Consider the following 23,487-nt stretch of genomic DNA (forward strand, 5'->3'; position numbering starts at 1 on the left):
GTAGGGGGGCAGTTTTAGGGGCAGTGTCTGGAGAGGAAGGTTTAGGGGAAGAGGGTGGTGGAAGGTATGTGTGTGTGGCTGGGGCAGGTTATGGGGCAGGGATGACTTAGGGGGTTTAGGGTCAGAGGGTTGCAGGAAGTGCAAATAGGGCAGGGAATGGTGGAAGGAGCTGAGAGTGAGGTTTAGGGAAATGGATCAGGCCAGGGGAAGGCAGAGGGTGTGTGTGGATAGGGACAGGGGACTGTTGTGAGGTTTAGGAGCAGGAGGCTGCAGGGGGGCAGGTTTAGGGGCAGGGGATGACTGAGGTCTTTAGGAGCAGGGAGTGGGAGAAGTGCAAACAGGGGCAAGGGGTGGCAGAGGGGGCTGGTGGGGGAGGTTTTAAGAATCAAGGAATGGTGGAGGGCAGGGCTGAGGATGGGGTGGACAGTGGGGTAGCACAGGGCAAAGCCATCTCATTGTCTTGAAGAAATTCTCTGTCCCTTTGCCTTCCCAGCAGAGAGGGCAGCACAGCCCCCACCAGGGCCAGGAATAAACGGTGTCCTTGTAGAAAAAACAATCCCAGGCAGTGGGAATGTGTGCTCTGCTCATGTCCTGGAGCCCCCTGCACCCCAACAGCCCCTTGACCCCAAGATCCAGCAGGAGCAATGGCTCAGTGACAGTGTCCAGGGTCCCCAGGGCAGAAGGGACACCTCAGCAGAATCCATTTTTAGGCCTTTTCAGGGTTAATAAGGTTTTCTCCATTGCCAGGATTGCAGGAATTGAACACTCTCCACGATTTATTTTAATTCCAACTAAATAATATGGCTATAGGGAGCACCAAAGGAGTCTTAAGGGGAAGGAAGAGAAAGGAGGAGATGCTGAATTTGGGTCATTCTCAAAACTTTGGGTCTGCGAGGTCCACTGACTCATTGGAGAAAGGAATGTGGCACAGATGATGCTGTGCACAGCAGTGAATCGCAGGTCAGCTCCCTCAAATTCATCCGATGGGGACTAAGGCTGAAAATATTCCTAAACTCATTTTCTTTTTCCTCTGGAGGGAGATAAGAGTAAATATGAATCATTCTTCTAAAAGTTTGAGAAGCATTTTGTTCCAAGAAGAAACATGTAATTTTTTTTTTTTTTCCTTCTTACAGTGACAAGTTCACAGAAAACTTCAGGAGGCTTTTACAAAGGCTTGTAAGCACTTTGAAGCTGGAGACTGTTTTTATATACGTACAACACTTGCGTAACAAGGTCTCAGTGAATGGGATTCCAGGGTACAGTTGCAATAAAGTGATTAATAGTATCATTCATGGTATCATACCTCATTCATAGGTTTCCTGTAAGTTAAGAGGAATACATTGGCAGGAATACAGTGGCTGTGACTTTAAACACGATACTCTTGGGGGGAAAAGTTATGGCTAACACATGCACTGAAGGGTAGTGCAATTAGTAAAGCTATGTAAAAGGCTCAAGAAAATAATTTTTAGAGCTAAAAGTGTGGAAAAATAAGCCCACAAAGATCGAGTTCTATGGCACAGATAAAACAAGGTGGGTATTGCCACACAGCTGGTGAAACCAAGAATAGAAAATAAGATGTGTCTGTCAAAGGGATGGGTCAGGGGTGATCACTGTTTATTTAGAAACACACAAATGGGGTTTGGGTTTGTTGCTTCTTAATCTGCACACAGTGAGGACTGCGTTTGCCACCAAAATGTTTGTCACTTGCTTGTGGCAAAAATCACCGAGAAGGCCAGGCAAGATGTGAAAGGGAATGCAAAGCAGTTGTCAAAGGAGAAGTAAATGTCCTGGCTGTGGGCTGCAGCAGCTCAAGATGCATTTGGAACCTCAAGTGACAAATAATGGGTCAATATTTCCTACAAAGCTGCTTATTTCATTCGAAAACAAATAATGGGTCAATGTTTCTGCTTATTTCATCTGGGGAATAAGTTGTTAAGCAGCTACCACGTGGCTGAAGCGCGGAGAAACGTGTGGGGTGATAAAACACGACTTAGTGTTTCACTGCACCAGCATCCCCACGATTAGCTAAAACGAGTCCAAGAAAACATCAGCCCTCGGGAGCAGGCGGGGTGAGGAACACAGGATCGCTTGGGCTGCGTCCCTGCCCGGGCTCTGAGCACTCCCTGGCCAGCTCTGCTCCTATTTTTAATCGCTGTGCTATGAAAAGCCGCCTTTCACAGCACCTGGGTCGCTGCTGTGCAGGCAGGGACTCGGAGCGCGTTCATCACGCGGCTGTCATCGCTTTTGAGGAAACGGGCTCGGGGTGTTTCGGATGTTGTCCTAAAGCCACCCGGTGAGACAGGCACAGCCTGGCCCTTCTGCACAGCTCCTGCTGCGGGGGCACGGCCAAACCCATCCACCCAGGGGGATTTTTTTGCTGAATAACACCCTGAAGTTTCATTTATTAAATTGCCTCCCATCTTGTTTGCAGAAAAAAAATCAAGTACAAATTGTCATATCCACACACAATACATTTTTCTCCAAGTTCAACTCTAAATACATATTTAGGGGTCTGACCTGCAAAAAAAAAATTCTAGCTTTGATCCCACAATATATTATCATTTAGGTCACGTTGTTCTAAGAGTTTGTGCTTAACAACATGTAACCCTGTGATGTTGCATTTATCACTCATTTTGTGTTTCTCTTTGGTTGTTTTCAAGCCTAAAGTTATGTTTTTATAGAAGATATCCGTATTAGTTATACAGCGATCCAGTTGTAGAATTGTGGGATTTAGCAGCACTAAGGGTCACAAGTGTTAGTACCAAAAACTTCTATCCACCATGTTTTAACCTTGACATTCAATGAGTGCAGATGACAGTGATGTGTCACACCATTTTCTTCAGCCTTCTATGTCTTTCAAATCTAGGGCTGAAATTACACTTTTTAAAATTATCAATTTGTTCTGCCACAAATGGAACTAATATGATTGTAATTTTTTTTTTTTTACTTTCTAGAAGGTGGTTGCACTTCCTAATCATATCATAATCACAGGCGGGTGTTTACCCACCCGAAAAGCTAAAATGTTTTCCCTATTTACAACACAAAAGCCCAGGAGTGAGTATTGTCGCTGGAGATAATGTTACAGCTTTGGCAAGATGACACTTAAAAACTTCATCAGCCTTCCAAGAATTTCGGAAACAGTGGTGAATAAAGGCAGCAAGTGCTAAGAGCAGGCAGTGCTTGCAAGAAGTGCCCTTACCAGCAGCGCTTTCAAGAGCTGTTTTCGGTTTTCACTTATCATTAGAGCTGCACGGCTCAGATTGCTTTTAAATAATTATACTTAACAGTTAGAAAACTGTCCCGTGCTCAAATAAATTTTAGCTGAGATGGTTTATGCTTTACAGCCTCGTATGATGCTCAATCGTTCTCGTGTGACTCTTGTAAGAAGTCAAATTCATGTATTTTGATACCGTGCACGTGATTAAGATACTTGGATCACTTAAGCCTGCACAAAACTGCAGTGCTCGCATGTCATTTATCTTAAAATCCTATTGTAGCGCTTGTGAAGTGCAATTTCTTCGGTGAATGGATATTTAGACTGACAGAGGTGTTATAAAACATGGAAAATACTGGGAAGAGAGGGCCCAACATTTTCTTTATCTCTTCAAGTGTTCACTAACGGGGATTTATTTTTCAGCTCAGCGTTGGTTCATTGCAGGTTACAGAGCTCTGGTGCAATTAAAGGGACTCGTTTCCAGACTCCTTAAGCAAAACTCACATTACTTGCAACAGGTGGGAACTGTGTGCTGTGGCCTGGAGGCAGCAGACTGGTTCACAGGCTTCACTTTCCACATTGGTCCCTAAAGCTACTTGCAGAAAATCACCCAGCCTAAAGAAACTCCTGGGATCCCAGCCTTTACTTCCCCATTTCAAAATGCATGGGTAAGAAAAACCAATTTATATTCATAACCTTGAGTAAATAAATTGTCACTTTAACTACATATTTTATTGTAATTAAGTGCTTCCCGGTAATAACCAACCCACACTATGGAGCTGTTTCTTAATATAACGGTAAGGCAAGTTCTCAGCTGTGAGCAGAATTAGGAAGCTTTTAAAAGCACAGACCAGTTGATACAGCAGGGTGATGTTGCACAGTTTCTCAACATGTGGAGAAAAGTTTTTGCTAAAGAGCTTTGTCCTTATTTTCAAGGAATGCTGTTACCGTGTGGTCAACCAAATGAAATCTCACTGGCCCAATTTTCCAGTAGGGTTTTTACCCAGTATTAGTCTGGGTAATATCCTCTGCTCCCAGGATTTGCCCAACTCCAAAAGGAACATGACTGAGGCAGATTTAGACCTTCCCCAGCTTTCTAAGGACTCGCTGCTGTCACCTCTCCATAATGCAGCTACAATTAACTTTGCTGGAATTTCTATATTTGAAGCAGCTTGAAATCAGAGCCTGAACTTCCAGACGTGGATGCAGATAGTCTTTGCTACTGTCTGTAGGAGCCCTTGGGCTTCACACTAAAAAAGCCCACTCATGTTGACAAATTTGCCCTTTGCAGTCTGGCTTCAGTGCGGCTGGCAAAAAATAGCAAGTGATACAGCAGACAGAATGGGCCCTAAACTATATTTTTTGATAGCTTTTCTTAGCTCCAGACTAAAGAGCAAGGCATCAGATGTTGACAAATTAGCAGGGAATATACGGAGCAAAGGGATTTGTTACTGAAATGCCCACAATCCAGCAGTTCTGCTGTCCCCCAGAATTTGAATTTTTCCCTTGGTTTTCAGCTGCGTTTTGATTAGAGTGTAAATACCAGCCCCTGGCACATGTCAGCTGGCATCAGAGCCACGTGCCAAAGCTTTGTTCAGGTTGGAGCTTTAGTGTCATTTTACTCATCCATGGATTTTGTTGGGACTTCTGAGGCATAGCTCATTATTTTTACCACTGTAACCAGCAGTCGTTGTATAATTATTCCTCTTTAAATCCAAGAGAACTTGTCTGGCCTTTTGGGTGGGGAACTTAATTGCATGAAGGCTTTGGAGGACAGCTGATGCTGGATAGTGACCGTGCCATTGGTGTGTTACCTGCCCCCAAAAAGGAGAATCCAGGCTCTCATCCATACCCCAAGTCATGCCAGCTTGCTGGGTACCAAAGCACACCCACACTCTTGGAGACTCCTGTGCTCAGACAAGAAGGATAATGGACACCACATGACTAATTCGGCAATGACAGTGAATATTTAATTGGTAAATGATTGCATTTTCTATCCTTTTTTAACCCAGGTCACACTGCCAAAGGACTGCCTGATGTTTGAGGTTCCTTTCAGGTATTTTCTTCATTGAGATGCACTGCACTTAAGGCTACTGTGGTTGCCAGCTTTGTCTTATGCCCTCAAGCACTACTGTGCCTTTTAGTGCTGAGAAACCAGCATTCCAATTCCCCTGAAACACCAGGCTGTGCTGCTTTCACAGCTCACAGAGGGCCTTCCCTCAGCCTCAGGTACAAAAACTCCGGCTGCTCCAAAGCCAGTGACCAGGAGTCAGGAAAAGCACAGTTTAGACATAAATATACAAATATACAAACAGCAATCCTAAACTTTAGTTAGACATCTCCTGCTTTTAAGCTCTCTGCCTCAGATTCCCTGTAAAATATAAATAACAGCATTGATGAGGTGTAGCTCATAAAAAAGTAAATATTTCTAACTTGCAAGAGCGTGTGTTGCAGCCAGTTGAAGTCAATGCAGGTTAAATTCAGTGGAAAGAAGATATTTCTACCAGCTGATGGTACGTGACCATTCAAACAGTTTACCAAGTGCCACGGCAGCAAAATTCCTTCTGTTTAAGACTGCCTGGTTGCCTGGCAGGAAAATGTGTTCCCAAATTGGTGTAGTAATACTGGAATCACTTCTTGGTGACAACCCTATTGACTGACAGCCTCCAGTAATGGCAATCTATTAATCTCTTGCTCTGCGGCCATAAAGCATTCTGTCCTCCTTCCATTAAAAGCTGAAGGTAAATAAATGCAGGTCCATCATCAGATCATTTTGCTTGCATTCTTGCCGTCTACAAAGCCTCTGTGTGACAGGGACAAGCAGGAGGGCTAAAGAAAATGTCCCCATCGTTGGCATGAGGCCAGCCAAGATGTGGCACTGCAGAAAATGGGGAGCTGCTGAGTTGCTGACACTGGGGAAAGGGCCAGGTGTGAAACCTGCCCTGAGCTTGGAGAGTGTTTGGGACAGGGCAGGGCAGCCTGAAGTACTCTGTGCCTTTTGGGTGGCCGCCAGCAGAACCTCTGGGGTTTTGCAACACCTGAAAGAGAGCCTGGAAATACAACATATACCCTTATATGTATAGATATATAAATACACATCTATAAATAGATATATACATGTGTATATATATATATATATATATGTACTATTACATGTATGTGAATATATATAAATACATGTATAACATATATAACATATATATATAAATACAACAGCCCTTGAATCTGCAGAGTGAAGAGAGCCCTCGGACTGCTCCTCAACCTTTTCTGCTTAAGTTACCATCCCCTGTAAAAGAGGATAGGAATTATTTACCCACATTGTGTTCAGGTGTTGGTGTTTTACCTGGAAGTGCAATGCAGCTCATTTAAAGCACATATGGTGGCTACAGCAGCCTAGAGCCAAAGCCTGTCATCTCTCCCTCCCCCCCGCCTTCCTCTCTCCCCAGGTGTTTCGTTGGCAGAAGAACATCTTTCAGATTCCAGTATTTTATTTAAAAAGCTCGACTCGGCGTTTTTAAACTGGCTGCAATTAAGATTTAACAACAGGAAAGTTCTTACAGAGGTGCCACGTCCCTTTGAAATGGCTTTGCTGAAGAAAATCATCCATATCCCTGCTGCAGCCAGCTGGACTGCACTGCAGGGTTAACTTTCACTGCTACCTGTGGCCTTGTGCCTCCTGACACACTCAAGGCATGTGTGGAAGGACCAATAAAATATGTCCTGGAGTGTTTGGTGTATTTTTAGAGTTTGTCCCAGATTATTGGCCTTTGTCCCAGATTTCAGTGGTTAGGGTATAAGAATGCCCGGTGGGGCTGAATGCTTCCTGCCTTGCTCTCAGGAAGGCTTTAATCAGGAAAAATACCCTCTCAGAGAAGGCAAATAATTAAGTTTTTGTGGCAAATCCTCTATTGCCATTAGCAGGAGATGATAAACACTCAAGACCACAGTATAAATAGAGCAAGGCAGATGCACTAAGATTGAAAGTGCAACTTTATTGTGTTACATGGTATTGAGTAATGAATTGGGCATTATAACAAGGTAGTTTTCTTTTTTTTCTTTATTGGGAGCAGAGTTGGTTTTTACACCGTAATATGCCTGTCTTGTGGGAAAAAGCTGGTATAACCCTCCTGGACAAAGCTCATCCCACATGCTGGCACTGTGCAGCAGGGAGCTAACGTTGGAATGGATCTTCACATATCATCCCATCAATCTTCCCCCTTTGGCAGTGGTTAATTGACCTATGTCATTCCTGGTAAATGCTCATCCAACCTCTTCCTGCCATGCTTCAGCCTCCCAGGCCATTAAGAGTTTCACCTGCAGAACTTTTTTCCTTCTGTTTTGCCTCAGCCTTTCCTGATATAATTTGGTCCTTACTGAGCACATGGGAAACAATTCCTCCTTTTCACATGGGAAGATTGTCTGTCTTCATCCTGCCAAAGCCAAGCAATCCAATTCTTTTGTCCCTTCCTTGTATTTCTGGTTGTGCAGCATGACCCTCACTCCATCCCTTGGCTGCTTAGCCACATCTCACAGTCTAAAGTTCCTTGCTGAAGTCCTGGACTTCCCATGCCAACACCTCTCATCCATTCCTCAGCTCTGGGGATTCTCTGGATTCATCCCTCCCAGTTGCATTGCAGGTCATTGGGATGCTGAAGAGCTCTGATGGATGAGTCCAAGCCATTTCTGGCTTTCATCTGCTTCCACCTTGGTCTTGCCTCTTTGCCTGCCTACCAACTTTTTCTTGCCAAGCTGTCTTGGTGCACTTTCTACATAGAACGTTCCATGTGTCATAACAAATACGAAGTATAAAAACAATTCTGTTAAGATCCCAGTAACTGGTCCATCAGTTTTGTAGGGATGTGAGAGTGAAACATTGCCAGCACAGATACAGAAAAAGTCCTGCTGCACCCAATCATGCCTATGAGAACTCGCTTTCCTTCCCAGTGCTGCCCAGTATTCAGCTCTTGGACATTTTGGCACGTTATCAGTGATAAATGTATTCACAAGTGAGAGCAGACAGCCCTGCAGGTTGTGGTGCCAGGGTATTATGGGTTCTTGGCATAGGCAGGGCCTCTCCATGGATTTCAGACGAATGAAACAGAAATATTTTTATAGCCAGCCTCAAGTTTTTATCTATTTCTAGGTGTCTTGGTGCTCCTTAAATAGGGATTAGGTCCTTTGGAAGCATTTTATGTCTTGACTTTCTTGGCCCTTTGTGCACCCAGCCCTCTCTTGCTCCCAAAGGCCACTGATCTTGTTCTTTATTTTTGCCACTCATTTGTGTTGAGAAACAGGTACTGGCAGCTGGGAAATTATCAGTAATACAGGGCACAATCTGTTTTCTATCCTTGTGGCCTATCCATGCTGTGGGATGTTGCACAGGCCCTTAATTATTCACCTACATTTGTTCAAATGCTTATAAGTGACTTCTAATACCAGGTGAGAAAAGAATTCAGTAAAGATGGAGGGAGAAATATGATTTTTTTTTAAAAAAAGCATAGCATGAGGTGAGGATGAAAATGGTGAAGGACATGGTAGAGGTACTGGTTGGGGTATTCTGGTATCCTGGGTTCCAGCTCAAGATTCTGCAGAATTTCTGATAGGCTTTGCTTTACTTATCTCTTAAGTCCAGATCAGAATGGGAACAACAGACTTTATCCACAGAAGTAATTAAAATGTTGCACTCCCTGGCAGAGGAGTTAAAATCAATTTCTCAAATGCAAGATGAAGAGCAATTGGCCAGGCTTCTGCCATGGGGAAAAAGATCCAGGACTGTGGTGCTTGGGAGTACAGCAGAAACCCAGTGCAGCAAAAATCCAGCAGTTCTCCTGGGATGCCTGTTCTGAGGGGCAGAAGACATGGGGCAACTTTTCCATTTCACCTTCTCCATTTCTCAAGGACAATTTCCACACCTCAGGAATCACATGGCTTAGCTGGGAAAGCCCAAAGGGGTGCAGAAAGAGTGGCTGGAGGTGTAGAACACTTGCATTGAGGTAAAGCTGAGAGAGAGAGAGAACGATGTGGCTGAAGAGGGGACTGAGCTGAGACAAAACAAGTTGCCAAATACGTGCAAGGCTGATGCAAAGAGGAGTGGCACAATGTGTCCTTGTGCCTTCTGCAAGTGGGGTGAGTAATGGGCTTCAGCTGCAGCAGGAGCAATAGGTGAAAGGAAAAATTTTGCAGGATAGTTCAGCTCAGGGATATTCCCACAGGCTCTTGTGGAATTGGCACTGCAGGAAGTTGTTAGACAAAGCTCTTGCAGGGATGGTTGCGGTGTTGTTGATTGTACTGGGAGCCTCTTAAAGGGTTTTATCCATCTGTTTTTTTTTTTCTATTTCTTCCAGTTGTCACTGAAATCATTGGAATTCAGTTCTTCAGCGTTTGGGAAGTCCTGCCACAATAGCAATCCCCTGTTTGTAATCAAGAGGATTGCAAGAGCAATCAAATGCATATTGAGCTGATGTGCAGCTCCCAGGATTGTGGGGGGCACAGAATCAAGCTGAGAAATACGTGTGCCATAACTGTAGAAGTTAGTTATTCTAAAGGATTGAAAATCCAGCTTTTCTTTCACAAGGAGATACTGCATGTGAGAAATATCATAAGTTATATTTAGTGTTACAGAGGCACAAGGGAAATCTCATTAGAGCCCAGTGACAATGATCTGTTATAAAGGGAACAGGAGCAATTTGTAAGCCCTCAAAAAAAATAGTGTGTCTCTGTTCTGCCCTGTCCTCACTGTCTGCTGCTGCTCTAGGACACAGCTTTCCTGAGAGAAGGGTCCGTGCCTGCCTGCTCAGTTAGCCCTGATACATCACGTTTTATTTGCTGGGAGACTTGAACAATGAGCAGCAAACACTCCTGTTCCCATTTTAAACGCATGGAAACTGCAGAACAGAGAAATAAAATGACTTGCACAGAGTCACAGAGCAATTTCATGGCAGGGCTCAGACCAGAGTCCAGCTCCCCTGCTCCCAAACCCATGTGCCAGCCTTTCTCTTCATTGACCCTTAATTTTAATCACCTTCCAATAAATTTTCTTGGCTTCTTCCAGTTGACTTCCATGGGAGTAATGCCAGGTATCAAATGAGGTCACCCAGAATATCAATGCAAAAGAAGGCAGTATCAGATGCAAAGAAAGAACTGATAGAAGAGAAAAAGCAAATTTTGCAAAAAAGAATAAAAAGGAATAAGTTCTAGTGCCAGTTCCATAATATCATTCCCCTTTTAATTTGTGCCTGATCAAAATTAAAAAAAAATAGATTGCTAATATTAATAAGTGAAATGAATCTTGAATTTTATAATAGTGGAGGAAATGAAAGGACCCAAGTAATATTGTGTTGTTAACTGAGATTTTAATAATGATTCTGTCCTCAGTTGGTGCATTTATTCCACAGAAAGTAAATCATTAATGAAGAGGAGGGGAAAACAGTTTTGTGGTGATGGATTTTTGAAAGAAAATTTAATTTTGCTTAACTTGTAGAAACTCTGAAATATGCTTGGAGCACTAAACCTAAACCACCACCACCTCAAAAATGGTTTGTAGAGGTGGAATTTCGCCAAGGGGCTGACAGTGCCTGGGGTAGGATGGAGAGATGTCCAAGGCTCCGTTCCAGGACAGCTGAGGTGAGTGAAGAGGTGAGTTAGAGATGTTGGGGCTCATCCCACATTTTCTGTGGAGTTTTGCAAGATCTGTTTCCACCATGCCCTCTGCAGTGGGGAGGGCAGACTCAAAGTTCTGTCAGGGTTTTTGACTTCCCAGGTGAAAAAAACCCCCATCAAGGCTGATGTGTCCACTACCCAGCACTATCTTCAACAAAAGGGCTCCCTGGAGCCGCAGCCCATTTCACACCCAGCCCCCTGGTCTGAAATGTCAAGCACAGGGAGGTTCATGGTTGCACAATGGTGGAGAAGAAAAAGTCTCTGTAGTGAAGAATTGCTGCCTAAGAAAGAAACAAATACAGAATATACGTCCCTGTGTGTGCGTGGAGGAGATGGGGGGAAATGCAGAATTCCCCTGATTCCTTAATGAGCACAGCACCCCGACAATGAATGTTGAAATTTGCAAATTAAACCGCATTTCTGTATCTAAATTATCAAATCAATAAAGAGATGTAAACATTAAACAACATTATATGAGAGCCTGGAGTGTCACCACAAAAAATTAAGACTATGTAATTAAAAGTACAATGCAATTTATTTTTATATCGTTCTTCATTCAAATCAACAAATCTTATTACTTACCCAAAAATGTAAAGCAGGCTGCAAACTAATTCAAAAGATGAAGACAAAGTGGTTATTGAAAAACCTATGTTTCTTGTTCCCTTACATCTGGCAACAGTCATGATTTAATATTTTAACTACTGTAATAGGTTATACTGCTGAAGAAAAGTGCATTAATTACTATGGGAAACCTAAAGAAATCTAATTAAGAACAATAAAATCACTCTTATTGACTGGGAAAAATAAAACTATGTAAAAGGGAAATGAGGGATGAAAAAACTGACAACACACAAATACTAATAAATGTCTGCACAGGGTAGGAAACACACTTGTGCTGTTACTGGGGGTGTGGATTTGAAGTCTGGCTGGAGATCACAGTTTGGCTAAAGCTCTTCTCTCACCCACTGGAAGCACCCTCTAATTAGCTGCAGCTCAGGGAGTTGAGTTTGCTCCGAATGCAGCCCAACATGTCCGTGCAGAGCCAGTCCCACTGGCTGCGTGTGACAAAGCACACTGATGTAGGAGATTGAGCTGCTCTTCTGGGTGCAGTGTGGAGTAATGGAATAATTATCTCAATAGGTGCCATCCTTCCTGCAAAGTCAGAGAGGACACGTGTGAGAAAGCAGCCCTGTGTCCCAAATATTCAACGTGTCCTGCCTGGGGACACCACAGGGAGAAATCGCCAGAGGCAAATCCAAATCCATCTTTCCACCAGCCACAGCCCTTTGAAATCACATAAAAGGAACTTTTCTGTGTGAAATATCCACCACCTTGTCTGCTCAGCCCCAGCTAAAGCCATCTGTTGGCTTTACCATAAGGAAGGACTTGCAGTCCCATCCATGCACTCACAGGGTCCCCAGGGGTGCAGGGCTGCTTTGGGAGCAGATGCTTCTCGTATCGGCCAGAAACAGCAGCCAAACGTGTCAGGAGGTGTTTGTCTGTGTTTTCCAGATGTGAAACTAGATGGGACTGTCTGGTTTTGTCATTGTGGGGATCGGGTTCTGCGGCTGTGATTTGGAGATTTCATCCCTGATGATCTTGAGCATTCTTGTGATGGCAAAACTTATTTTCTGCCCACCTTGACTGCCGTCATTCCTAAAGATCTCACCAATTTCTAAATGTTTATGGATGTTAAAAAGAAGGGAGAGGATGCCATAGGGCCAACTTCTACACTACGTACTTAAACAAATACATGTGATTTAATTACTTCAGTTGATATTAGTAGTATTAATGCCTTTTCAAGCCAGAAGTAACCCTTTGATCATGTATATTTACTTCACATATAACTGCAGCAGTTTTGGCCAGTTCTCTGGTACAGAATTCAGTAGCTTGTACATCATTAATATCTCCAAATATGATAAATTAGTAGTATAAATTTTGCACAGTCCTTCCAGGATTGCAAATCTTCATCAAAGGCAAGAGGAATTGTCTGAGGAATAAAGATTTCTCGATTCAATGAGTGCACACTGTGTCAGACAAGAAGAAACTAAGTGAAACCTTTGCAACAGATGATGCTATTATGGATGGGTACTTGCACAGAAAGCCAGGAAAGGGGCACTGCAGCACCTCAGCTGTATTTTGGAGGTATCACTGACACCCAAAGCTGCACAGCTTTGTGCTCCAAGGTAAGCACGTTTTCCTTTCCCACCTTAACCCACAGGAAACAAGGTTGCAAAGCAAAAAGCATAGACAGGAGTTGTTTGAAGGAGTTTTGATTGGCTGGGGGTAATTTTGCAAGACAGGAACATCCGAGCAGCAATGCCCTTTGATTAGCAACGAATTTTTATGTTGAACCTTACAGAACACGCAAGGATTACTCAGGAAGATTGTCACATAGACCATGTGCAATTATCTACACAAGGGTTGCAGAAACAGCCTTTGGATATAAAACAGGAACAAGCAAAGCTTAAATTCACTCTTTGAGAAGAAGATAGAAGGGGTTTTGATGTGGTAGCATCTGAAGGGCATTGTATTAGGACTTGCCATACTGCACATGCTCTGCTAATCCAGGTTCCTTAGTCATCAGGACTTTGTATAGTCTATGTGGGGCTCTGCACTGCCAGACACCCAGGGCTGATGCAATCCCAGCTCACACAGTGCTGTGGCTCTGGCTCACGTGTGGAACTGGGGGCTTAGGGGCACACAGGGGCTGTGAGCTGCTGCTCAGGGGTGGAATGTTTCAGCTACCTGAGTTTGGGACGGCCTCTCTGCCCTGGCATCCTGCAGTCCAGCTGTAAATCTCTGTGCACTGCAGGGTACAGGGAGAGCTGCACCACCAAAGGAGGTGCACTGAGAGCACCAGGGCAGGGGAAGGCTGTGAGGAATTAGGATCAGCTCACTCCTAAGTGTGAGCTGTCACGCTGGGCTTTCCAGGCAGCAAAGAGAAATAAGTGGGTTTATTATGCCATTCATCTGCTCTGTTTTAAGCATCTCCTTTAGGAAGAGATGAATCACTGTAGACTCCATCAACAGTATTGACTGGCTCTCCATTGCCTTGCAAGGGAGCCGCAGCTGACCTGCCCAAGAGCAGATTTCTGCTTTATTGGGGTGAACCTGCCGAGAGCTTCGTGCCCGTGGTGCAGGACTTGGCTGCTCTGAGTAGCTCAAAATGTGGCATTTCAGTCAATAACTCCTTCAGCAAGCTCAGTATCTTTGGAGAAATGACACCTCTCAGGAGGAGTCTGCAATGTTAAGTAGATAAAAGAAACAGCAGGTGGGAAACAGAGGTGCCCTGTTTTCAGCAGGAAATAAAGTCTGTGCTTCCTGCTCCTGCACCACATGCCTCAAAACCTGTGTCTCTTTTATAGCAGGTTTTCATATCTTCACAGGGAGATTAGCTCAGGTGTGAACTCATCATACTGATGATTAGTTCATGATGACTGCTGTCATCTCCCTCCAGACTGAAGGGGTCCTGTTGTAGCCATATCTCATCCCCCGTGGCTATTGCTGCACCTTATCCTCCGAGCATCAGCTGCTTCTGAGGAAGTCTTGGGCCATCAGGAAATAAACTGTCTGGGTCATCAAGAAAGCGTGTGCTTGAAAGAGAGAAAAAAACCCATCAGACTGTAGGAGCAAAAAGCAAAAAACCAGCCTACACGTGTAAGAGTGGCAGCCTGTACAGTGTGGTGTGTGTCCACACGTTGTTTCAGAAGCCATCTCCCCTCGGCTGTGATCACTCTCAACTGTTTGCAGTCTGTGTGCCCTGACGTGCATGGAATATTACTACAAAAATGTGCATTCTAGTTAGTAGGTATAGTTTAGGATGATTGTTAGCAGAGCATAAGGCCTTATTGATTGAAAGTGGCATATGGCAAGGATGTATAATGATTCACTTTGGCTGCTAGTTCGAAATCCTATTCACGGGTGAAAAAAACCCCCGCTCTCCTTTGCAGTCAGGCTTCATTCTTTCTGCAGCATGTTTTTCAAACCGGGCCATTTTACAAGTGATCCCTAGGAGAGATTTCCTGCTCTCCTGGGTGTGTGCTCAAAGCTCTTTTCAGTCTTGCAAGGGCAGGTCACAAGAACAAAAGCTGAAGTTATCACATGCCTCCCTTTGAGCTAAAGGTTGTCTTGCAGTTCTCTCTCTAAAACTCTTTTTCTGGGCATTTTGTGTTTAGGAAAGGTGGTGGACTTGAAAGTCTGATCACAATAAATACCAGCGATAAGTGCAGGGCTGGTTTTCAGCATCATTGCTTGGTGCCTGGTGGGAGAGGGTATAAACCCTCACCTGCAGCGACAGTCTCATGGGAATTGTTTTGATATTTTTTCCAACTGCATTTTTGAATAACAAAGATGCCAGCGCTCCAGCAAGCTGCAGGAAAAGTGAATTCTTCTCTGGATCCAGCTTCTCTTCACCAGGGGAAACAAAAGCGTGTTCCTACATGGCATTAGCAAATACAGAGTAATTAACCTGAGGTAAAATCCCAGGGAAGGCAAAGAGACAAAGTATTAATAAATGTGAACTGACAGAGATAAGCCCTGAGGACCTCATCCATCTTCCCCATGTGTTAGCAGGTCCAAGTGAAGCTGAAGTTGTCTCACCTGGTTTGCCTTGTGTGGACTGACAAGGCAAGCACAGACCTTGCACTGGGTACAGGTGGCACTTTGTGAGTCCTGGATGCCCCCACCCCTCATCACTGATGCTTCTGAGGGATCTGTTGAACCTCAAGAAAGTTGTCCCGAAGGATGACAGCTCAGAGTGGCACTGTCGTGCTGCTCAAGAGTAAATATGGCTGCAATATTTGATCCCAATACTGACCCCAGCACACCCTCACCCACCACTGCCAGGAGGGCAGTGCAGGGAAAGGTTTTGCCAGGTTGGCTGGACATTGGAGAAGAAGGTGGTCCCAGCAACTCAGAGCTATCTGGCAATCTTCACTGAACAGGGAAAAGCTGCAGGGACTGATCCCAATCCAAATGGATTGGCTCACACAGGAATATAACGAACTGAGAGAGGAGAAGTGTATGATCTGTGCCATTCCTATAGGCCTGCAAACCTTCCTGAATTTTATCTGGCTGATGTTCAGTGATATCTGGACACTTTTCTTGGCAACAGCACCGAGAACAATTCAAATGGCATTCACTTCACTACTGGAGGCACAGCTCTTGTGTTTCCCCACCAGCAAATAAAGAGCAGAGCCTTCATATATGTCTTTTCTGGGAACTGATGCTTTCTAGGAATTGCTTACAAAGAATTAAGTATTCCATTTGATTGTCATCCAGAAGTCCTGGGCTTGCTAAATGATCTTGCACAATTCTTTTTTTCCAGGAAGATACTCCTTCTAGATGGTCTCAAGGATTTGCCTGTGCTAAGCAAAACAGGGCTCTCTTGAATAAACTAGCTCTGAACAGGCAAATATATGGAATGCCTCTCATTATACCTGTCACCAGTTTATTTACTCTGTGTCCTCTTTCTGCCACGATAGTCCTGAGTGATTTCAGCACAGTAAAACATCTGCACTCATTTTCAGAAAATAACAACAACTGCCAATGTATGAAATCACTGTTTTCTCAGAACGCCTATTGTTCAGTGTCCGGCCCTTATTGTTTCTCATCTCCTGTGAGTGGTTTACAATCAAATCCGCTTTATTTACAGTGGAAAGCAAAATATGTCAGAGCAAGACAATTGACTATAAGCCTTCAGTCAATAACAGCTTACTTTTGTGCATGTTAATGTAGTAATTTCTTGTGTTCATTGAAACCGGTGGCAAAATTCCCATTTGGAGGTGTCAGTTCAGGCCTGTGCCAGGTGCTGGGCTCCTGCTAAGCCTGAGCTGGTACACCTTACCATGCCCCTTCTAAACCTGGATCCAGCACATACAGACCATCTTTCCATAGGCACCACGAGCCATCCTGCAGGGAGCACTCACAATTAAAGCCTTGTATCAAACAGTACTTTCGCATTGTTCAACTGGTTTGGTGATTAGGGACTTCTGTAAGATACTGAGCTGTCAGCAGGCAGATCATCTCTATCCCACAGTGTCTCAGTCTTTACTCTTGGTTTGTGGCCAACATCAACTCCCACTGAAGGCCTTTCTTATATAGTTTTCCAGTGAATGCTTTCCATGGGGTCATCACATCTCAGAGATAAACATTGAAAAGCTGAAGCATGCTATTAAGCTTCTTAAAACATTAGAAAGACAATCATTTTGACAGAAGAGATGTTAATCACACTTCTACAAAAGCTTTTCATCTTCAAAGCATTTAACCAACATTAATTACATGTAATTGGCTTTTCCACGTACATCATGCAAAACACACCTTTCATGTCACTTGTCACTGCTATCTTACCCAGGATTTCTGAGACAAAGCTGTGCCTTTCCAGGGCAACACAGCTTCCTGAAGCCACCTGAGGCCTCATCTTGCAAATCCCAAAGGGCAACATTTAAAACAGCAGTTGCACAAAGTAAAGAAACCTCAGCTGAACTCAGAGATCTGGGAAAATAATAAAGCCATCCAGCTAAAATGTCTGCAAAGCTGTGTCTCCATTTCCCTGACAAACTCATCTGAGGAGACTCTCTGGAGTTTTGTTGTCCCCTGCACCCACAGGGGGTCCCATACTCACACTCCTGTCTGCCCAAAATATCCAGGATGCCCTAGCCAGAAGTAAGGTGCTCTCTGGACTCCGGCATTTGACAGCCTAGAGTGAAAAGAGAAGGGACCACATTTCCCATGGATACCTTGTCTTCATTCACTTACTCAAGACGTTGAGAACTTGGGTCCATTCCTTTCATCTGTCAGGGGATGTCTGAAACCCCCATCTGCCACCACCCTGCCTTGTTTTCCTAGCATGACCTTTTCATTGAAACAACTAGAAAACCTTAAGATTTTTATTCCAATTTATAGCATGTGTGAAACAAAAAAAAACCAAAAAAAACCAAACAACTTTCTTGCACAGTGAACTGTCAGGATTCAACTAGGAAATACGAGTTCCATGTGTCCTTGGAAGAGCTGGCTACTATTCAAGCTCCCTGTAGCTCAGGGCTGAAAGAAAAGGATTTTGGAAGCATAAGTCACAAAAACATAAATTTCACCAAAAAGGATAAATGCATAAAATATCCAAGAAAAGAAAAAAATAAACGTTTACAGGGACAAGTTCACAGAGAATTTATCCTGGGCATGAGCTCATGGTTGGAGGATAAGGTTTCTCAACAGGTGAGAAACCAAACCCAAGCACTACCTGGGATCAACAGCACCACTCAGGTCAGGAGACAGGTGAAGGTCCTGAAAAGTGTCTCCCCTCTCTTTGGCTGCCTTTCAGAAGGCAATATTGAAGGTGATATTATGCTTGTTTTCATATTGAGTGTGGAGCCATTTACAAGCTGATTAGTTCCATCACTGTTTATATATGTAGCTAATAGAGCTAAAAAATGTGCTGTTAGTTCAATGGCTCATAAAGGTATGAAAGCTCCACCTGCCAGCCTGGCATTCCTGCATTGCTTTGAAGCAAATAAAGGTGCTTTCCCAAAAGTTCAAGACTTTCCTAACTTTTATTTTTAGCCCTCAACTTTTATTCTTAACCCTAGATGGATACAAAGCCCAGAGAATGAGTTTCCCATGGAGTTGTTTGGGTTTGGGGTAATAAGTTCCAAGGCTTTTGAATTGTCTTGCACATTGAAGGACTCTTCATCCCTCACCTGCCAGAGGAAGGGAGACCTGTGTGGAATGGTCAGGATGGGCAGAAGAGCAGCTGTGCTCTGCAGGAGGGAATTCCAAGTGCCCAGGAACCTGACCTCAGATCCCGGAGGGAGATTTTTAGAAAAGCATTGAAGTGGCAAGTTCCAGTGCAAGCCACAGTTGTGCTGCTTAATCAACAAGATCCTGTAAAAATCCCACCCAGCTCACCTGCCCCCGGTAGCTGAGTGGCTCTTTATTTTGCACACTTCTTCAGCACCTCATTGTCAAGATTATAATTCAGTTACTGGCCACACAGTTCTGTCAGACTGCTCCCACCCTGGAAGTTAAGTAAATGGTTAAGTGTGTTATTGGTTCAGAGCTGGGACACTCTCCACCTCGCTGGATTGAGCCCTGTAATCTATTCGTATTTCCTTTTCAACTTCTGCAAGTAACCCCAAACAGGCTGGGAACACTAAGTGCAAAGTTGCAGGAGATGACTGTGGCAATTTCTGAATGACAAGAGCATTTAAAAGAAATGTCAAGAGTCTGTGGGCTGCAAGCTTTTATGTTTCGAGGAGAAGCAAGAACAAAGGAGGGACAATAAATCAAACGCAACAGCTTAGCATGCTCCATCTCTGAGAGTTAACCTCTTGAAAGCCACGGCCCCGACACAGCGAGGGCCACACTCCTTTGATCGGGTCCATTATTTTGTGCAAAGCGATGGAAGCAGCAGGGTGGGCGCCTCCATGCATGCCCAGGGGCCATGTACACTGTGCTTTGCTTGACATGTGCTATGCATTTATGGGTTAACATCAAACATGAGCTGATTTATCATTTTTAATCAAAAAAGGATTATAACCTAATAAATCCTAATAACGTATTCTGTCTGGAGGTTATGTGGTGTAGTCATATAATATAGTGGTAGCTTTGCTCTCCTGAGCCTGGAAGATGGTGTAAAGTTTTTGATTTGTCAGTAAACTGTTCCTTGGAAATAGTTAAGTGGATCAAGACCCTCCAAGCACCATGGTGCAAATGATGATCCCCTTGGGTGGAGCCTTTCCTGCTATCACAGGTTTTGAAGTACTTGAATGAGACACACTTGGAAGCTTGCAGCATCCCTGTGTGATGAGTATCTACTCTCACTTTCAGAGGCCAAATAATTCCGGTTAAGTGCTAATTATTGGCAGTTAGCTAGCTGAATCTAAGTATTAAATTTATAAAACACATCACTGATGTTAGTCAGAGCCCTAAGGAGTCCTCCAACTACCAGAGGGGGCTGGTTTCTAAGGGCACATAATTTTTTGAAGTTAAAAAATTATGACCACACAAAGACTTAACTCTCGCTACTGGATTTCCTGGGTTTTGGTTCTCCCACCCAGATAGACAGGTATTGTCCTGGGGAATCTGCGAGTAAGCCAGACCTGTCAATTACCAGAGGGGATTTCTGAGCCTACTGTTCCCAAAGAATTATCATCTTCCCTCCCATCCATACTCTGCCTCCCAGCAAAAGGCTGTCCTGGAAGAACATTTACTTCCCAGGAGACCTAATTAACATTACAAGACTAATGGAGACTAAGCATAAAGAATTTTTTGAAAGTCCTGTGACTGCAGTGCCATTTTTAAAGCTGCTCCTCCCTACTCTTTGTTGGCACACAATAGATAAACCACCACAGCGGGGATAGGGCAGGGGTCAAGAGGTCCAAGGTATTTCCAAGCTAGTTTTAACTATCTTGCTCTTCCGCTGTGTTTGCACCCATCTGTTGTTTTTTTTCAGCCTCCTCCTAAAGCTGCCTTCTAGCCAGGGATGTTCTCTTTGTGTGAGTGCAAGTGCATGTCCTGACAGGGCTGGATGGGTGGTCAGGAGAAAGATCTCGACAGAAACTCTTAGTCTGGCCACATCTTCGCCCCTGCTGGAGGATAATACCACGGGCAGCTGATCCGAGCCCGAGGAAACTCAAAAGGGATTTGGAGCTATTCCTTTAGCACTGGTTTACTAATCAAGGAAAGATTTCCAAACCAATCAGATAAAGAAATCCATCAGAATCAGCCAAGTCTATGTCAGTAGAACCGCTGTCGCTCAGGTGTCACAGAATCACAAAAACATTCAGGTTGGGTAAAAAACCTCTGAGACCATCGAGTGCAATCTTTGACTGACCACCACAGTGTCAGCTCCACCATGGCACCGAGTGCCATGTCCAGTCATTCCTTGAACACTCCCAGGGATGATGACTCCACCACTTCCCTGGGCAGCCCATCCCAATGTTTAACAACCTTTGCTGAGAAGAAATTCCCCCCCACATCCAGCCTGAATGTCCCCTGGTGCAGCTTGAGGCTATGTCTTCTCATCCTGTCAAAAATGAGAATGTGGAGGATATGTCCTGTGCCAAGAGGAGAGGATATTTCTCAGGGGTGATCCACTTAACACCCTTTGGTTAAGAATTTTTTTCCAGTACAGCTGTGATCTTGCAGATATATATCTGGAAAAGGCAACTTTATGAGGTTTTTTTTCCACTAGGCTACAGCTGAGGCTTCTACTCTCTCCAGGGTTCAGCTAAAACCAGCCTTGGCTGACAGTCTTCAATTGCAATCTTTTGTGATACTCAACTAACAGTGCTTCCCAATAGGCCTTGGACATGGAATTCATATACCTTCATCTTAATTTTGCCAAAGCATCCTAAAATACTGCTCCTGCCACACTCTCTGTGTAAAGAGGGCACACAAAGAGCGTCTTCTCTCTCCCTGGCTCAGAGGAAATGGTTGCCTTCGGTTTTTATTGTACTAGCATTGACTGTATTCCTGTAATAAAAGCATCTGCCTGGTATTTCCAAAGTCTTCTGGGAAATAACAGCTGTGTTTTCACTGGATGAAAAGAGGTGTCTGTCTCCCCATCTAGGACCAGACATCCTCACCATTTCTTTCCTTGTACTGTTTGAAAACAACTTCTGCCCTTCACTTGTTAATGGTTCTGGTACAAAAGCAATAAACACAGCTAGCAGTGCTGTTCCTAACAGCCCAGGAGCCAGCCAGGCTGTGCACAGATGAAGATGTTAGATCCAAACCCATTTCCTGGGAGAGAGGGATGCCTGTGTGAACAAACAAAAACTCAGCCAAGTTCTCAAAACAGAAAGTTTTCTGAAATCTCTGAGTGAGATTTATTTAAAGCCATGTCATGAAACTCCAGATTTGCAAGAACAGGACTTGTTGGACCTGACAGAATCCACCCAAAATTCCTCCAATTTAAAGACTGCTGCAATTAGAAATTAAATTAAAAAAAAACCAAAAACTCAGTTTAAACAAAGTCCAGCTGCAAACAAAGAAATGAGAAGCAGAGAAGTGTGCCTAATTCAGACAAAGTGCTACAGAGAGTAGCCTTGTTCATTGCAGTCATTCCCCTTCACCATCATCTTTCTGGAACGTAAAAACTGGAGTTTGGAGAGCAGGTAGTTCACAGATCCAACTCAGTTTTTAATTCTGCTTTGCTCTTAGCACGTCTTGACCCTAACCCCCGTCCAAAAGGATGGATGCTCCTAATGGCTGCATTCAACAGGAGAGCTCTAATCTCCTCTCCCCTCCAGCCAGTCTCCCGTATCTGCAGCATCTGACTGTGCCCTTAATAGGCAGCTGGATGAGCCCATCTATTACCACCACAATCCTGGCCAAAGCCCACAGGCTTTCAAGCTGAAAATGGGGAGCTGCCACAGTTTGGATTAAAGACACCAAAAGCTGTCTTGGTGCAGCTGCAATAGATCTTTTCTCTGAGGGTGAGATAGCAAGGGAGTCATGCAGCACACACCTATGGCTCCTGTCGCCCAGCTGCCCAGCCCAGCCTCTCAGAGTCCCTGCACAGCCAGCGTTTTGGGGAGCTGGAGATGCTCCTAGGGTGCAGAACAATTTCTGCATTCCTGCCAGGTGAGACACAGTGAGAATTCTCAGGGAGGTTGGTTCTTTACCTGTGAGCGTCCCTCGGCAAAAACACCTGTAAGAATTCATGCCACGGTTTTGGGTTTACAATCAAAGTCTGAGACTGAATTGCAGGTCTTAAGGAGTTGTTGCCATTATTTTATGAGGGCAAAACACCCATTAAGGACCTCTTTAATTGCACATAAGCCCTGATCTTTGTGGCTCCAATTTTATAAGACGTGTTCAGCTCTCATTGTCTTAAACCACCAGAGGTTACAGAATTGTCCCCAGTTTTTCAAAGACCCTATTTTTCAGTGGTGTTTTAGGGTGTCCTGGGACTGTTATGAAAAATGAGGCTTTAGCCTTGCTAATAAAGAAGTGATAATAATTAGAAAATCTCCTGGCTGGTGCAGATTTTATAACTCCATAGATACCACAGTATTAACATTCTGTTTGTCCACCTGTTAGAAGAAACAGATCTGAAGAGTCATAACTCTAAAACAGTGGGTGACAATTTAATGAAAAATTGAGCTCTGCATTTAATTTCCTTTTAAGTTCAGTTGAGCATTCTGTGAGATCAAAGGGGCTTTGTGGCCTGCAAATGATCTATGATATCAGAGAAACAGATTATAACCCAGGCACAGTTTGGTATTTAAGTAAGTATCTGCTTTTAATACCGATGTTTAAAGTAGGCTAATGGAACTAAAGCACAAGGATAATTTCCTATGATACATCTCTATAATCCACTTTAATATATCAGCTGAACACTAAAAGCATATTTTGAATTTATTTCAGTACTTTGGCCCCCCTGTGGAAAGTATTTTGAGACACCATAAAATATTTTTAACAAAACAAAAGGTCCTGCCTTAGTTTGTAAGATTTTGGAGCAGGGACTGCAGTTATGCACTTGTAGAATGCCTGGAGAAATGAATCTCTTGGGTTCAGTGTATGAAGAACAGTTAAGCAACAGCAGCACTGCATGTCAGTGAGGACTTACTTTTAGTGTGGGCTCTGGAGTTCTGCTTAGAAGGTTATTA

General features: G+C 43.9%; 1 long non-coding RNA gene across 4 annotated transcripts; it reads left to right on the forward strand.

Annotated features, from left to right (window-relative positions):
- Nucleotides 1-372: 372 nt before the first annotated feature.
- On the forward strand, nt 373-11,342 carry LOC148225057 (uncharacterized). 4 transcript variants are annotated; one of them, XR_015799816.1, is made up of 3 exons: nt 373-3,882; nt 5,227-5,270; nt 6,661-11,342. It is a non-coding gene; the product is annotated as an uncharacterized LOC148225057 (long non-coding RNA). The 4 variants fall into 4 exon arrangements; XR_015799805.1 differs by having other exon boundaries at nt 373-5,270; XR_015799845.1 differs by having other exon boundaries at nt 373-5,270; nt 10,695-11,342.
- The last annotated feature ends 12,145 nt before the right edge of the window (nt 11,343-23,487 follow it).

The sequence above is a fragment of the Sturnus vulgaris genome, chromosome 1, assembly GCF_052056855.1.
Source record: "Sturnus vulgaris isolate bStuVul1 chromosome 1, bStuVul1.hap1, whole genome shotgun sequence".
Lineage (NCBI taxonomy): Eukaryota > Metazoa > Chordata > Aves > Passeriformes > Sturnidae > Sturnus > Sturnus vulgaris.